At 42.2% G+C, this 17,337-nt stretch overlaps 1 protein-coding gene across 4 annotated transcripts in view; it reads right to left on the reverse strand.

Moving 5' to 3' along the window:
- NSMCE2 (NSE2 SUMO ligase component of SMC5/6 complex) overlaps positions 1 to 17,337 on the reverse strand; it is a 300,621-nt gene that overhangs the window by 186,263 nt on the left and 97,021 nt on the right. The window lies entirely within an intron of this gene.

Here is a 17,337-nt window from a genome sequence, read left to right on the forward strand (position 1 = left end):
GGGAGGAATAGAGGGGGTAATTGGGGGGAGAGGGGTGGGGGAAGGTTGAGACGCGGCCGCACCGGGCCCGCCGTATGCGTGGGAAGCGGCGCTCTCAAACCCCCCCGCTTCCCACTTTACCCGAGCAGGAGCCAGGAGTCACTGGCGCCATCGCGCATGCGCGGCACGGTAGTAGGCAGCGGGCGGGGAACGGCGGCCGTTATGAGCGGCTGTGTGGAGGGTGCGGTGGCCATTAGGAGCGGCGCCGGCGGCGATTTGTGGAGCGGGTGTGATGTCAGTGTTGGGGTCGGGCTGAGCCAGAACACAGCCCGGCCTCAACTGCCAGCACTGACGTCACATCCGTTTCATTTCTGTCTCCACAATCCATTTTTGCTCCATCACGAATGAGGTGCCACTAAAGAAGTTTCACTTCAAAAATCATCTGCTGCTAACCCTGAAAAACACGAGCAGTCCTTCAGTGAAATGGCCAGGCAGCAGATTTTCTGTGCCCGTCGGAATGCACACCATCAAATGTCTTTTTATAAATGCAGAAACCAGCACAGCAAGCCCCCAATAACGAACATTTACCACTTTCCCTGTCAGAGGTGCCTGGCAGCAAAATGGTTAAGTCAACTTGTATTTTACCTTTACAAATGATGCACTGGGGAATTTCCTGTTGTGCAAATGGCTGTTCAGGAAATGAACAGATTCAGGATCAGCAGAACTTACACGAGAATGCACAAACAAAATAATTCCAGCGAAATAACAAGAGGTGGGGGGGGGGGGGGGGGGAAGCCAATTCTGCCCGTAGCAGACTTTATTTTAAACAACCACTTCCTCTAGCTATGACTGTACTATTAAATTATATATCTAAAAAAGAAAAATACAGAATCCAATTATCTACATCGTGATGTACTAGGAGGCTGAAAAAAAGGATATCATGTCCATCAAGTTGAATCAACTTCCTCTTATCTCACAGAGGAAGGAAATGAAAATTCAACTCAATTAATAAACAATCAGAAGTCGCAGTGCTTTGCAAGAAGATTGTGAGCACGATTGGCGCCGGCTGCACACAGCAAGTGGCATGTCCATTAAAAAGGAATTACCTTCCAGTGCAATAGCAGAGATTGGAGTCTACATTAACACCGCCGTTCTCAAGAGTCCTAAAATAAAATTGTTGACATTCTTGTGATTACTCCAGACATAGTACTGTATATGATAGAACCGGTGTGGCCTTTTTGTTAGGCAAGAAATGGGCACACATTTCGTGGCGGGCGATTGTCCTACTGCCCCCTACATTCGGTTTAAAATGAATAGCAAAACCTAAACTAAACGCCAAAAGTAAACCAGGATAATAGAAACATTAAAATTTTACAAACATTTTTAAATGAGTAAAGAAGAAAAAACCTTGAAATCTTAATGAAAAAAGAAGAATCTGAATTTCTTATTATTATTGTTTATTTGTGAAGCACCAACATATTCCACAGCGTGGTACGATGTGAGATTATAAAAACAAAAATACAGGTGAGGACGAGCATGCACAAACAGATTAAAAAAGGTAACTTGCGCTCTGCTCCTGAGCGCTTACTGTTTAAAATAGGATTTCTGAGCTTGCATTTCAGCTACCAGTTTCTCAATATTAGGATTGGTTTTCGAGGTGGATAACAGAAGCAGACGGCGTCCACATGAGCGTCTGTTAATACAGATCTGCACTTATCTTTAACAAAAGTTCATTGCTCAAAACGTCTGTTCACAAAACAAATATAGGGAATAACGAAAATTTGTATTAAATTATTTGAATTGATTTGATTTATTTGGTTTTTAATTGTTAAAGATGGTATTAAAATGTTCTTCATTTTCAAAATGTATGTTAATATTCCTAAGTTTCCCGTCATGTTTTGTAATTATAAGGATTTTGTATAGTTCCTTTCATTAATCGATTTTTCAGTCCATTTTTCTTTTTTGCTCCATCACGCAGTCCATTCCAAATGCCGGCCCATAGGTTGGCCACACCTGTAATTGACTATAGGCAGCAAACATTATGCATGTACCCTTTTGTCTTAGAACAGTGATTCTGAAACAGTGGCATGGACTTCTAGTGGACCCCGAAGACTTCAGAGATCCATGAAGCCATTCAATAAAAACTTCAGGCAGCTACCTTGTGCTGTTTTTGCATTTTCTGTCACCCATAAAGGCTGATTTTTTTAAATATGAAATATATAATGTCACAGTGGTACTTCACATCCCTTTATAGTACGCCTTTCCAAGAGTCTGTAGAAGAATATCACAAACAGATTTTTAGGCGCAAAAAAATCTCAGGGTGACGATAAATATAGATTAGAGCCTTTTTTTCAGATGGATAACATCACCTGACGCTCCGTATAAGAAAGGTCCTCTAATAAAGCTTGAAAATCAAGGGATGAGAACAACCATAGTGTAATAGTGTAAAACCTTTTACTACAATAAAAAAAGATTAAAACTCACACATTGAACTCACAAGCGTAAGTGAATAAATGGCCTTGGGACGCATAAAAGTCATCCCGAGCTTCCTTCCGGTAGAGCTGTCGTGTTTGTATTCTTCCTGAATTCCACTGCCAAGTCCCTCAGCTCCTGAATTGTAACTCAGAAGATATCTTTATGCTGTTATCAGGGATCCTCGGTACTGTCCAGTATGCATTCCCTCCAGCCACCCTTGCCCTACGCGAATGTGTTTCCCGGTTACCTTACAGCTTCTTCAGGGGTTGGAATAGGCCTGAGGAAGCTGTAAGATAACAGTGAAACATGTATGCTTAGAGCAGGGGTGGCCAGAGGGAAAGCAGTGTTTCCTAACACGCTGAGGTTCTGTGAGAGGATGCCCAGGATTTCCCTGATTTCTCAGAGCAGGGCAATTGCTAGGGAGCTGGGCATTTTATTCCATCCTGATTGGCATTGAGTAATGCAGCCAATCAGGTTTTGTCAGGAGCCTGGGGGTTGTGGCCAAGCAGAGGAGGAGGAAGCAGCATGGGCCTGGGAAGAGGGGAGGCTAATGTGTCCGTCTGTCCTGGCGTGTGCCTGTGTGTATTTGGTCTTTTCTGTTGTACAGACGAGACCACGAGTATTCAAAAGCTTGCCTTACACTAGCCCGGTTACATTCTGGGTATGTGCTGGGTGTAAACTGGCTAGTTTAAGGCTAAGGCCCCGCTGCACGCGCCCGCACGGCCGCCTTGCTTGCCGGCGGCGCGTGCAATTCACTGCACCGCGATTTGCAGTGATTTTTTTCCGGCGGGGGAAAGGAGGGGAGTGGCCAAAAGAGGTGGGGGCGCGGCCACGACGAGAGGGGGCGGGACGGCCCCTCAGCCCGCACTCGGAGGCACACAAATACACACGGGGGGGGGTGAATCGTAGCACGGGGGGAACGGAGGGGGAGGGGAAATCGGAGCAGGGGGGGGGAGATCGGAGCAGGGGGGGAGATCGGAGCAGGGGGGGGGGGAGATCGGAGCAGGGGGGGGGGAGATCGGAGCAGGGGGGGGAGATCGGAGCAGGGGGGGGAGATAGGAGCAGGGGGGGTGATCGGAGCAGGGGGGGTGATCGGAGCAGGGGGGGGATCGGAGCAGAGGAGGGAAATCGGAACGGGGGGGGGGAATCGGAGCGGGGGGGGGGGGGGGGGAAATCAGATTGGCTGCCTTGCGTGTCACGTGATGCGGCACTCGCCGAAACCACAAGCTCCTTGTAGCTCCGGCTGGCTGACGCGTCACAGCACGCAGTCAGCCACGCCGAAAGGAGCCAGCGGGGACATCCAGACCGGAGGCAAGCAGCTGGTGGACCGCGGCCGCCGCCGGCCGCAGCGGGACCAAAGCCTAAGGCAAGTTTAAGGCATTTCTGCATTGACTAATGACCCATAGGATTAACACAGCAGGGGTCCCTGGCAGTCCCATTCAGTTTGAATGGGACTGCCAGGGACCCCCGCTGTTGATCTGATGGGACATTAATTAATGCAGAAATGCTGGGTCTAGTTTAAGGCATGTATCCAGCATGTACCTAGGTCTTTTTGGCGATTGCCACTGGTTTGTGTTAGAATAACCGTGGGCACTACAATATGTGTTTCCTGTGACCCCCTGCTCCTGATGACTCTGACGCTCTGCCCCCTTTCTCCTTTGACTCATTACATCCCTCCACCCCCGTCTCCTGTGACTGTCCATCTCTGTCCTGTTGTAGGGGTGCCTCAGCAACTGAACTCTGTGATTAGGAGTGCCCAAAGAGAAAAAAAACCCCACTGGTATAGAGGAATGTTTAGATTAGAACATACACGACATCGTTAGCACTATGCATTCAATTGTAAAGTGGGCCACGGTTTCTTAAACGTATCTGTGGTTGTGTTATAAGTGGCTATTTTTCTTTTTTATATATTCATATAACCAGTTCCAACCATATATTTGCACTTTGCTATTTTGTTTGCTCAGCATAATAACTTTTAGACCTAAAAGAACATGTATATCAAAGAGATATTTTCTATATTCGTTTCTTACCTCACTATAATACCTGTTGATCTGAAAATTATGACCATGGTTATCTTTAGCAAAAAAGAAATAGATGCGTTAATTTGTGTCACCAAGGAGGACAGATTCAGGAACTGCTTTTAGTTGAAAAGTTATAAAAAAAAAGTGTCTAAAAACATGAGCCGTATAATATGCAACTTCTTCCACATAGTTCTGTATCAAAGTAGTTTCATTTCAATTTACAGACACTTCTACAATTTTGACACAGAAATGGGATCATGTTGGTAAGAGCAGTTTCACAATTCTGAAAGCTGAAGTAGCGGATTTTGTGAGCCCCAATTCTATTAAACACGGTTTTTGCTATATGGTTGACCATCCTTATCCCAAACTTTCTATGGGGTGCGTTACAGGCATACCCCGCATTAACGTACGCAATGGGACCGGAGCATGTATGTAAAGCGAAAATGTACTTAAAGTGAAGCACTACCTTTTCCCACTTATCGATGCATGTACAGTACTCTACAGCAATCGTTATATACGTGCATAACTGATGTAAATAACACATTTGTAACAGGCTCTATAGTCTCCCTGCTTGTGCACAGCTTCGGTACAGGTACGGAGCCGGTATTGCTGTTCAGGACGTGCTAATGGGCGCATGCGTGAGCTGCCGTTTCCCTATTGGGCGATATGTACTTACTCGCGAGTGTACTTAAAGTGAGTGTACTTAAAGCGGGGTATGCCTGTATAAAACAAACAAAATATTAACACAATTCACCCTAACTAACCTCCACTTTTTTTTTTTTTAAATAGGATTAGAAATGGGATCCGTGTGAGCTAAACCGCATTATTATCAGATCCAGGGACCCCCCGATTCCTGAAATACTTACTGGTGAAGTTACCAGTATTACTTCCTGAGTTTTAAAGGGGATTTAAATGGCCGTCCAATAGGAAACCTCAACTGATCATGTTGCAGCTTCCTATTGGGCTGAGATTTGGCCGCCATTTTGTTTCTCTTGAGGGAAATTTCAATTCATTAACTTCGGTAAGAATCTCTGGTACCGGGGAGTTTCCAGAGCTGAAAACAGTGGCATTTGGCGCAGGGGTACCCACCCTGTAAAAATAATGTGGGGTAAAAGTGGACTTTAATTATGTATTTGCCCATGTAAACAGAACCGCATATCTCCAAATCCCTCTGGCAGTAAAGCGGTTAAAGGAGACATTCAGAGCATTTCTTTAAACACTTTGCACCAAATCAAACCAGTTTAATTCCAACATTCCTGAGATTTATATTGCCGTATGTTACCTACAATTCAAGGTATGTGGAAAGGCGGCTTTTCATGGTAGCATCAACAATATGGCTTCTGGAAACTTTTCATGTGCCAAAGCAGAGGTTTGAGTAAAGACACATCAAGCCTTCCCATGTAGCCATAAATAAAAGTTGGCTCACTCTAGTGATGTCCTGAGTGACCCAAGAGCTCACCCACTGAGCAGTGACGATAATACAAGAAAGCCTCTCAAGATGACCGCCCTAAAGAGGAAACAAATGTTTCCTGCTTCCCTGCCAGTGCTGTTATGAGAAAGCATTCCCACTTTGACTTTTAATAGCTATATTAGCGTTTTCTTCACATATGCTGACTATGCACTGTAACACATGAAATTAAAAGAGTCTTCATTCCTGGTTTCAATTTTCAAGTATTCAATGGTGCTTACCATGGCGTGCATGTTCAATAAAGACAACTGGTATCACAATTTTACGGTCTACAGTGATCCTTATCTTCCATTTTCATAATGTAGAACTCCATGTACATCCTTTTTTTTTTTTTTTTTGAAGTTTTGTTGGCTGATAAAAAAATAATATGATTTCTGCTTAAGCATTAAGCATTTGCATCTATTCTTTTCTGATGAAGATGAAAAACCCGTGAGAATGATAAATAACAGATTTGCCCTTTAAAGCAGTGATCGCTTTAAAAGATCGCTTTGCAGCGCTGATGGCCATCCTTTTGTTGCTCGCTTTATGAGATCTCTTTCCCGTGCGGTTTTTACTTTTAAAGTCTGATGCAATGGTAACATCAGAAGCTAGAGATGAAGAAAAGCATGATTTTTTTTTTTTTTTTAAACACTATAGGACATGCTCAGGGGGCATGATAGTAAAATGAGAATTAAACTCGTATACGCTTCTGGGGCGGGGGAATGTTGCTTTAAAAAAATGTTTTTCTTTATTCAAGTTTTTTAAGCTTTTAAAATGGTGATAAAAAAAAGAGAGGACATGACTTGTCATTTAGCAATTCTCAAATAATGTAAATGTGGGTAACAGCAGAAGGCTGCTAGGAACAGGTATTATGGAAGATGGTGAAGGTGGCGTTCATGATGTGATTTGATCGTTATGGGGTCGGTGAACAAGCTGGCAGGAAACCTCAAAGGCCAAAAGAGATCAAATATACAAGTATCCTGCCACACAAACAGATTTCAATGTAGTAAAAAAAAGAAGTCATTTAAGTTCTTTTATTATGCAGTTGACCGCACAATATTTAGTGGAATACCCTTCAACAGGCGGAAGTGGCAGTATCTTCTCACTTGGTGAAGGGTACTTCCCGAAACTGATGATTAAAACTTAATTACCCTGTTCTAATATCTCAATGTAACAGCACTCACCAAATTGTTCTTATAAGGATAGAGCGGAATGATGACAGGGTGTATGTGGTCCAATCACTCACCACCACTAAAAACAATGAAAATTGGAACAACGAAGTTGGCCACAGCACTTCTTTCAACATTGTCTATAAAAACATATTTGATTGCAACAGATGTCTGACCACGATGGCCCTTCATCAGGGGCTCTGTGTCTATAATCCCCGACACAGAGCGCAACAGCACATCCTAGATACATCACACTGCGCGTCACCACGTGCAGGGAGATCACCATTCAGTCGTGTTTTGAGAATAGCAGTAAATAGTAAATACCATGTAGACCACCATTTAATTCAAGTTGCATATCACAACAAGGAACGAACCTAAGACCACATTAAATCTGTAACAATGCTGATCAAAAAGGCACAAAGACCCAGAAAATGCATGACAATACCAAAAAATACCAAATGACAAATTCTATCAAATATAGAAGATAATGAAAAGTATTTTAAGGTCAATATTGTCTAGATAATTAAAGATCATCTAGATCACGACTTAATCAACGTTTCATAATTTACAGGGTAAATAAACTCAATACTACATTCAACCCACAGCCTTGTTGATCAAAAAATAAGAAAGCATTCTTGGTCACCACCTGATTGCACTGTGAAGAAATGTCGTGGGCTCATGACATTTCTGTATGTACATCTGTATATGAACGTTTCCAATAAAAAAATTGTTACAAAAAAAAACAAGAAAGCACAACAAACCAAAAAAAAAACGACATTTACAAATCATACTAAATATACAACATTAAAAAAATTAGATGGTAATTGTTCACCATGGATAACGGACACTGAACTATACAGATCCTATTAGCATTTAGCCATATGTAAAAGGGCAGAAAGACAGAAATACTGTACCTGAATTAAATATGGAAAGTTCAATGGGAAATAGGGTATTCTTATTTAAATTGCATTATGTCAGTATAAAGATTAAAAGAAGGAATTAGCTGAACCCATCAGGGCTTAGTCTGATGTATCATTTACTGTGGATAGAAAAACCTCTTATGGCGCTGAGGGTAAGTGGCTGGAACAAGAGTCTTATGCTGAGGTTTCTATTAGATAAGCTCAGAGAGGGAGACAAGAGAAATACAAACAACACAATAGTGTATTATCCTTTAGACAATATAAGACATGTAGATGGAAAATGGAGCATTTATTAGTTAAAACAATTGTGACTACAATTGAAGTAAAACATGAACTGTAAAATAAACAGTGGATGATCTTCTGTTAATAAAAGAAATAGGGGCTTCCCAGCACTTGGGCAGAGAGAAGCCAGGGAAGAAACACGTGATCGAGTGTTTCGAAACGCGTAGGAAGGTATTGTGGTCATCCAGGGACACCGTAGCTGAGTCAATCCGGCGGTGACGTCAGCGGAGGAGACGCGCGAAATTCACGCGGTGTTGTTGATTGCACGAGTATTCCTGAAATCTCCCCGCACGCTTCCAGCAGACGTCCGGTACCCCACAGCAGACGGCTACCCCTGGCTAAAGACCCCGTACCAATGCACATGTCCTACTCCAGGACGGTGAGTAGGATTTCGGTTCTACCTCTGGTGGAGCAGCAAGGCTTCTCTCTGCCCAAGTGCTGGGAAGCCCCTATTTCTTTTATTAACAGAAGATCATCCACTGTTTATTTTACAGTTCATGTTTTACTTCAATTGTAGTCACAATTGTTTTAACTAATAAATGCTCCATTTTCCATCTACATGTCTTATATTGTCTAAAGGATAATACACTATTGTGTTGTTTGTATTTCTCTTGTCTCCCTCTCTGAGCTTATCTAATAGAAACCTCAGCATAAGACTCTTGTTCCAGCCACTTACCCTCAGCGCCATAAGAGGTTTTTCTATCCACATCTTGCATATCTGGTTGGAAGATCCCAGATTAACCCTCAACGGCAGCTCCAGGACTACCTACCCTCTAGGACTGTATCTCAGGTTTTGTTTCTCCTGTTTGTTTACAATTGTTGCACTAGCGCTTGTATACACTTATTTTACACCTTTGTGTATCATTTACTGTTCAATGCATTACTTCTTTTTAATAGTGCAGTAATGCTTTTCAGAATAAGGGTTCGTAGTATCTTTATTGTTCTACTACTGGGTGAAGAACCGTAAGGCCTACACTGAAAATACAATTGTCAGGGACATCCCTGTCATGTATACCTAAACACTCACTGTATTAACAGTTTCCTTGCTTGTCCAACAGGTGTGCTGCTGATCCTGTCTTCTCCGGGCTTTCCCGCTACTGTTTACCTTTGCCTTTGTTTTGTTGCTCTGACTCTGTTCTGCCGTGCCCTGTTCTCTGACCTATTCTCTATAAGTGTAACCAAGTTGAGTTTTAGTTATCATTAAAGGTCCATGCCTGTATTCGCATGTCCCAGTCCTGTCCCTGTGTTCTCGTCCTGTCCCTGACGGCCTCCGACTGACCCCAACGACACCTATTCGCTGCCTGCCTCTGACCGTGACAACACTACTTTTCCGCCTGCCCTGTACCCCTGCTTGTGACCCAGTTATGTCTTTGCTTCTGCCTGCTGCTCCGGCCACTGGAGGTCCATCTTGCGCCTGGCACCCTAGAAAGTCAGTGACGGCTACATACAAATTGTGGTTCACCAAAAAGCAAAAAAAAAAAAAAAATTACAATAAGATCCAACTAGGGGAAGCGTACATTTATCATATACATGGGAACGCTCAAGCCTGAAATACCATAAATACAGCTTAACCCCGTTATAGCGCGGTCCTTGGGGGCCACCCGCGACCGCGTTATAAACGGGGTCGCGGAAAAAAATGGCCGCCAATTTTTTTTTTTTGTGGTGGTACTGTGTCCGCCGGAGGGGGAAAGCTGAGAACTCTCCCAGCGTTCCCAGACCCGGTGGGGCAGCGGCAACAGCACACAGCACTTTCCCAGCATCTGGCAGCTCTTCTTTCTGTCTCTGCTACCTGCTTCTGCCTTGCGAGAGCAAGCTCCCTTAAAGGGACAGTGTGTCTCTGTGTGTGTGTATTTGACTGTGTGAGACTGTGTGTGTGTCAGTGTGCAGTGTGCGCAGTGTGCTGTGAGTGTGTGCAGTGTGCAGTGAGTGTGTGTGTGTGTGTGCAGTGTGCTGTGAGTGTATGCAGTGTGCTGTGAATGTATGCAGTATGCAGTGAGTGTGTGCAGAGTGTGCAAAAAAAAAATAAACTTTCGGTGTCCACGCTCAAACCGCGTTATAAGCGGATCGCGCTATAACGGGGTTGAGCTGTATTATCCACAAGTAGTAGACCGATAATATCACATATATTATTTCATGATTGCACATGTCATGGAAAAATTTAATGCTATAACAAGTAAATAATTTCTCGATCATTCTCTGCTAAAAACTCAATTTGCGTTCAAACATATGCTTTCTTTAGTTCAAAGAATCTTATTTATTTTACTTCCTGCAGTTCTAGGAACATCATTTTTTGTTAACAAAGAACAGTTTCAATTACATTTTCGCTGACAATACTACTTTTGTTACTATTATTACCATTGTTTATTTATTTATCTAGCGCCTACATATTTTTGAAGCGCAATAAATTGAGGACAGCAAAACCGTATCATTCAGTATTAGCAGTTGAAAAACACAAAAGCTAATCAAAGATAAAGGGATCTCAGTTTCACTGCACTGCTTAAGGCACAATATACAATAAAGAATGGGTTTTCTAGGGGAATTTTCTAAATCTACTAAGGTACTGATGAAGCAATAGTAGGCAATAGGAATTAAAAAACAAGAGAAATGTATATTTTTCTCGACTTCCCCTTAAGCACAAGATTACAGTTTCATTAAAGGACACCTGATGTTATTATGCCTTTGCCTTGGGCATGCAGACAATGTACACTGAATCCTCACACAGCTCAAGCTCAAACATGCAATACACTTCCAATTCTTAGGTACAAACTGACCTGAAGTCAGTGCATTGTCAGACGTGCATTGTAACAGCATAAGCCCCTTATTTATTTCAAAATCAATTAATAATTAATATTTCTGGCTTACAACAACAGACCTGAGTGACACATTAGCAGAGGAGTGAGCCAGATGCGCCCCCAAGTCTATCTGCCTTTAATTCCTTTAGGTTGTTTAAAATGTCAGGTACCTATAGTCTTCATTTTTACATATACTGTACTTTTTACTTTTACATTTTAGATTCGTGCTCTCGTAAAGGCACACAAATGATCTTGGAGTTTCATGAGGGTCATACCCGTGAACCGTATTTAATTAGGTTGCCCAAATTGATGTAGGAAAGGAAGAAAACCCAACATTAAAATTACCTCTCAACATTCCATTACTTAAAAAGGTGCAAAAACACGGTGTCAATCTATTTGTAAGATTTGGGGATCTTCTAAAGATAACGTTCGGTCTGTCAGGAATATTCTTTTTAACAAAATCAAAAATATAAAAAAAAAAATCGATGAACACTGGCATATCCTTAAAAAGAGACCAATCCAGACAGTCCGAACATAATCTTTAGAAGAGGCCTGTAACAGGGACTTATCCCTATTTAAATAAAAGCCTCTAGTGGTCTGAGAAATCCAGCAGAGAGCTGGTTAAAAGCAGCTAGTCAATTAATCAGCTCCACCTTGGTAATCAGAGGAGGGTAAAAAAAAAACCTGCTGGGGACAGACCGAGAGACTCCTTAGCACCGTCATAACGGTGCTGACAAAGGAGAGATGTCTTGAGCACAAAGGCTGTGCGGATAACAAGGCACCTGGAGGCCAGACCTATATTCCTGGACAAAGAGGACCCAGGAACCTGCCAGAGGATGGGCCCTAAAGGGAGCAACAGGACTGCAACTCCTACGTCTGAAGTTTGCCTGGAGAAACCAGAGATGCCAGACCCGCATACTGAGATGAGACTTTCATCTACATTTTTCCCTGATGGCATGTTACAGTATGTGTTTTGGACTGGGAACTGGCCTATCCAGCCAGTCAGATAGTTAGGGCATGTGCTGTTTAATTAGTCTCCAAAGTGGAGTTGGCTTTCTTTTTGTATGCTTTGCCTTGTTAAAGGGAAAGGCTGAATAAAGCGATGTTTTAATTTCCCCAAAACGGTCTCCTGGTGTGTCCCCACAGCACATACCTCTTACAAGACCAAAATGAAAACACCAGATTGGCACCGAATGCCCTTCCAAACTTAAAAGAACCCACCAGTATCTAGTTGAAACAAGTCAAAAACTATGGATGTGCATCATGCAATGCATGCCAATCCCGTTCAAAGGATAAACTCAAGTTTAAATCAAATGCATCAGGAGATTGTATCACAATAAAAAATAAAAAACATATGAGTTGTACAACTGATCACGTTATCCATTTACTGGAGTGCCCTTCTGGCCTCCAGTATGTGGGGAAAAAACAATGAGACAAATAAAAACACGTATTTTGGAACATCTTTACTGTGTCCAAGCTCAAAATCCTAGCTCCAGACAAGCTTTAAGGAGTCTCATATGCTCTATGTAATATTTAATTGATCTCATGTATTTATAAATATATATGTAAGTGGGGTAATCAGAGGATAGACACCAGGTCACGGATAAAACAAACAAAAAAAACTTTACTTTAGAATAATAGATAAAACAATTTAAAAAAATCTGTATATCATAGAGATAGGATACTGAAGTTTACTAGCCTGTTTCACTCAGGGGTTTGCAACCCCCATACTGTATAGCCACCTTAGAGAAGCCTGGTCAGTGACCAGCCTAAACTTTAGCCCGGCGGAATGTCTGAAAGGCCCACTAAATGGTCAGACGTTGGCTTTCTATAGTGACATGTGGGTTCTTTGGGAATGTACTTTCTGCTTAAATACAGTATGGGATACTCTTCCCCATCGAAATCCTGCTATAGGACTGTGCCAAAGCTAACCTCACAGGCCTCTGTATAAAGGATGAAGGCCTGGTGAAATCAGAACATTGGAGTGTTATGAGCAGCACCAAGCGATTATGGCATCGGAAAACAGGAGCTAAAATAAATATGAAAGGTTAAAGCAAAAATCAGGATAGAGCCTGGTCACAGAGACAAAGAGAATTAATAATAATAATGTGTTCAGAATGATAAACGGTGAAAAACATTAAGGAGGATGAAAGTGTTAAATGGTTTCGAATTAGGCACCAAATGGATCACTCTTGTGATAGCTTTTGTCATTGAAATGATAGAACATATCTGAAAAATGAAACAATACTGCCAACGGCATTTCCAGCTAGCTCGCAGCAGCTTCAATAACATGATGAGCATTCATCAATACTGTATGCACCAATAATGCATGCCAAGTATGATGAAATGGGGTGAGGGAATTTTTGTATTTATTGTAAAGCACAGACACGAAGGATACAGCTGCCAAAACATTTGTTGTAATTGCTTGCAGGAGGAAATTTTACAGTTGGAATGTGGGGTGGGGGAAGTTGTAAAAAAAAGTCGCTAATTGGAGTAACTGTTATGTACATAACGATGGTAAAAACTGCTTTAAATTTGTAAATTAAAAAATGTGATGCCAGGCTCAACATGCAAGTCAACCAGATAAAGTACAAATTCTTTTATTGTAGGTCCCGTTGAAACCTAACAAACAGCCACATTAGCACCATGGTGCACCTACAGGGACAAAAGTGCTAGTATCCTACCTATTTTTATTTAAAGTTTGAAAGATGAAAGGAAACTGCTTCCTTGGCTCTTTGGGGGTAGCTATTATGCAGGATTGCCACCTTCTACTGAAGGCCAACCCGGAGAGAAAAAAATCCCTTGCTCGGTGTGGTGGTGTCTCCCGGCATCCTGCTGCAATTCCCTCTCCAACTGTAGTGAACATGGCTGTGCGGCGTCAAATGACACCTCTTTGCTATGGCAACCGGACGCTACGAGGCGCCGCGCCATTACGTCACGTAGTGTCCGGTGTTCATGGCAACACGGCATCATTTCACGTCGCGCAGCCATGTTCACTGCAGTTGGAGGGGGAATTGCAGGAGAATAACGGAGAATGCCGGAGACACCGCCACCCGGAGATTAATAACGGCAACCCGTAGCCCGGAGGTAAGTCCCCGAAACCCGGAGTCTCGGGTCAAACCCGCAGAGGTGGCAACCCTGCTATTACGTCATGGGGTTTGGTACTACACGGGGCCCCACGACGTGGCAGCAATATCATAATGTAATTGCTAGTAGGGGAGATGGCGTTCTGAGATTCTGTGGAGAGGCACTCTGGTATAGCGCCCACTCCGGCAATGAAGGGGTTAATAGAAGCAATTCCTCAACCCCCGAGCCAAATGCCACTATTTTCAGCTACAGAGCGCTCCCTCCCAGTTTCCCAAGATACCTACCGGTGAAGTAACCGGGTTTAAATCACCCTCAGGGAAAAAATAATAAATAAATGGCTACCGAATCTCGGGCCAATAGGAAGCTGCAACATCAAATACAGCTTCCTATAGGATGGCCATTTAAATCCCCTTTAAAAACCAGGCCGTAATACCGGTAACGTCACCAGAAAGTATCTTGGGATATCTTGGGTCTCCCTCAAATGAAAATAGTGTGGTTCAGCTTTGGAGAACACCCGGTTTCAATCCTATTATATATTAAAAAAAAAAAAAAATTAGAAAGAAAAAGGAGGTCAGCTAGGGTCGATTGCTCCTTTAACATGTATCATCACTAAAAAGGTCCCAGCGTGCCTTGCTTATTTTAAATTTGCACTAACGGTGTAAAACTCTGTACAGTATAAGCATGTCATTGATCATAATTCAATCATCTATTTTTTTAAAAGTAATACAATTATAAAAACACCTTTCCCCTCACTCTCCTGTGCAGAGCTCTCTGCAGGCAGGGTGGGGGAGGAGTCAGGGCCTTGCTGCTGCCTCCTGTCCAATCACCTCCCCTGTCTAAGAGCTGATCTCACTCTTTGTGAATGAGAACTGAAAGCGGATTGGCTGAAAAAACTTGGCAGGGTGCCAAAAATTTCTGGCCCATTACTGATTGGTTAAATATCCGTACATTATCCAATCAGGGATTTCAATAATACCCGGAATTTAGCAGCTTTAGCTTAAAAAAAATGATTATTGAATATTCTAAGAAATACAATTATAAAACAGGTTTCACAAAAAGCCACCTAACAGTGTCCACACACCGCTAAAAAAACAAACCATTTTATACAGTTTTTAGGCCAAAAGTGATGTCACATTTACATTTTCATATATACTGTACGTGAGAGAATCAGAAGCTGCAATGTCCACTCTGACCACAGGATAAATGGCATTTAACTAGATACAGCGAGCAACTGATCCCGCAAAACTGGTGACTAATAAGAAAAATCAAGTAGCATATGCCTAGTGAAGAGGGCCCATTTAATATTTCAGAGTGGTAATAAAATAAAGACTAAGAAAAGCCTTCTTTCTGTTGCACTGCTGTAGGTAAAATACAGATTTACATCTCGCTGATGCAAGAATTTTGTCACTTAATAAAATAATATTTACATCTTTTTTAATAAAAAAAAAAAATACAGTATATAATTTTTTTTTTTTAAAGCAAATTGTTTACGAGCAAGCAGCAGTTTGAATGAGACGGCATTACAAGGTGGAGACCGACCAGAACGAGCACTGTCAGGCACCAATAGAAAAGCAGGCTGCTCCTAGCCAATACTGTGGATTAAAGGGAAGGTGAAATAGACATCACACAGAAAAAAACATAACAAACCTAGTCATGCTTTATAGACAGAGAGTACCATATGTAAAGTTTCCGGTAATAATAATAAACACTGTTTAATATGATAGTGAAGACTGTTCATAATCATGATTATTATGGGACGGTAATGAAATAACAAAATGTTTTAATCCCCTTGAACAGTCATTTCTGCTCTTGTGCCACTGTTCCTATATACAGTACCAATAACATTCTGCCTCTTTCCTAACAGTCATGTCTACTTCTACAGTATAGAAGAAGTAATACAAATAAAACATGACATTTGTCATGCCTAGTGTGCAGTACGAATGCCTAGTAGTGGTTTTCAACCTTTTAAGAACGATATAACACTTTCCATTCTTTATTCTAACTCCTTAAATCTCAGATGTACCCATCTTATATAATTAAAAATAACAATCCTGTCTCCTTATACGAAGCAAAGGTAAAAGATGACAACCATATTGACATGCTGACCTTAGAGCCACCAGCAGCTTAACACGTCCATAGGACATTACAATACAGTCTGGGATCATTAACTGGAAGGGTTGGTTTGCAAAGTGTGATTTGTGAAGCACATGTACTGTATAAGCATACAGAGGCGTGATGGGGCCCAAAGTAGCACTGATTGGTATGCTGATGACTGCCAACATCAACTGTAAATAATAATAGTTTACCAATTAAAATCTACAAACACACACAACACCCCTGTAAGCTCAAAACCCAGACCCACCACACCATATATATTTATGTCAAAAAGGAGTACTAGTGCATTTATGACAATCAACAAAAGAGAGACCCCAATGCTACATCCAACATGACAAGCATATAGTGAAATACTTTGTCATGCTGGATGTAGCATCGGGGCTCTCTGTCTTTTAAATAATAATGGCAACATATGTGGGACTATTTGTATGAATCACAGTAACTTGCTGATGATCAATATTTCAAGGATGCCTATGGCAACCTCATGAGATCTTTAATGTTGGGCCGCGGCCATATTCCACGCGATGTCACGCGCGCCACGAACAAAAGGCCATACCTCCATGAGGCGATGAAGCTTGATTCCCGAGCAGACAAAATAATTTGATTTTGTGGCGCTATGGCCGGGTCACTTGAGCGGTTTAGCCAATGAGTATGAACCGCTTATGTGACGTCACGGGCACGCCTCCCTGTCGCTTTTCCTCCTCCCCATCCCACAGGCCACAGATCGCCTCTGCACCAGGCGTGCGTGTGCGACGCCATGCGCTCCGTCGCACACCTGCACTATGGCCTTGGCCTTATGCTTTGTAATTCAGCTTGCTTGGGATAAAAGTGTACAAAAGTATGGAAATTTTAATAAAGCAGAAACTGATAAAACCCCTACTGTACAAGTACAATAAAATACACTTTTTTGGGTGCAATGGAGACATTACCAGTGAAAGGGAGGTCTACAAAGATAAATTATCTATCAAAAAACGAGCGACAAATCAAAGAGAAAAACTTTGCATTCTCTACATTGGTGCTGCCAGACCCGACTGGCCGACAGTCTGATAG

The sequence above is a fragment of the Ascaphus truei genome, chromosome 2, assembly GCF_040206685.1.
Source record: "Ascaphus truei isolate aAscTru1 chromosome 2, aAscTru1.hap1, whole genome shotgun sequence".
NCBI lineage: Eukaryota > Metazoa > Chordata > Amphibia > Anura > Ascaphidae > Ascaphus > Ascaphus truei.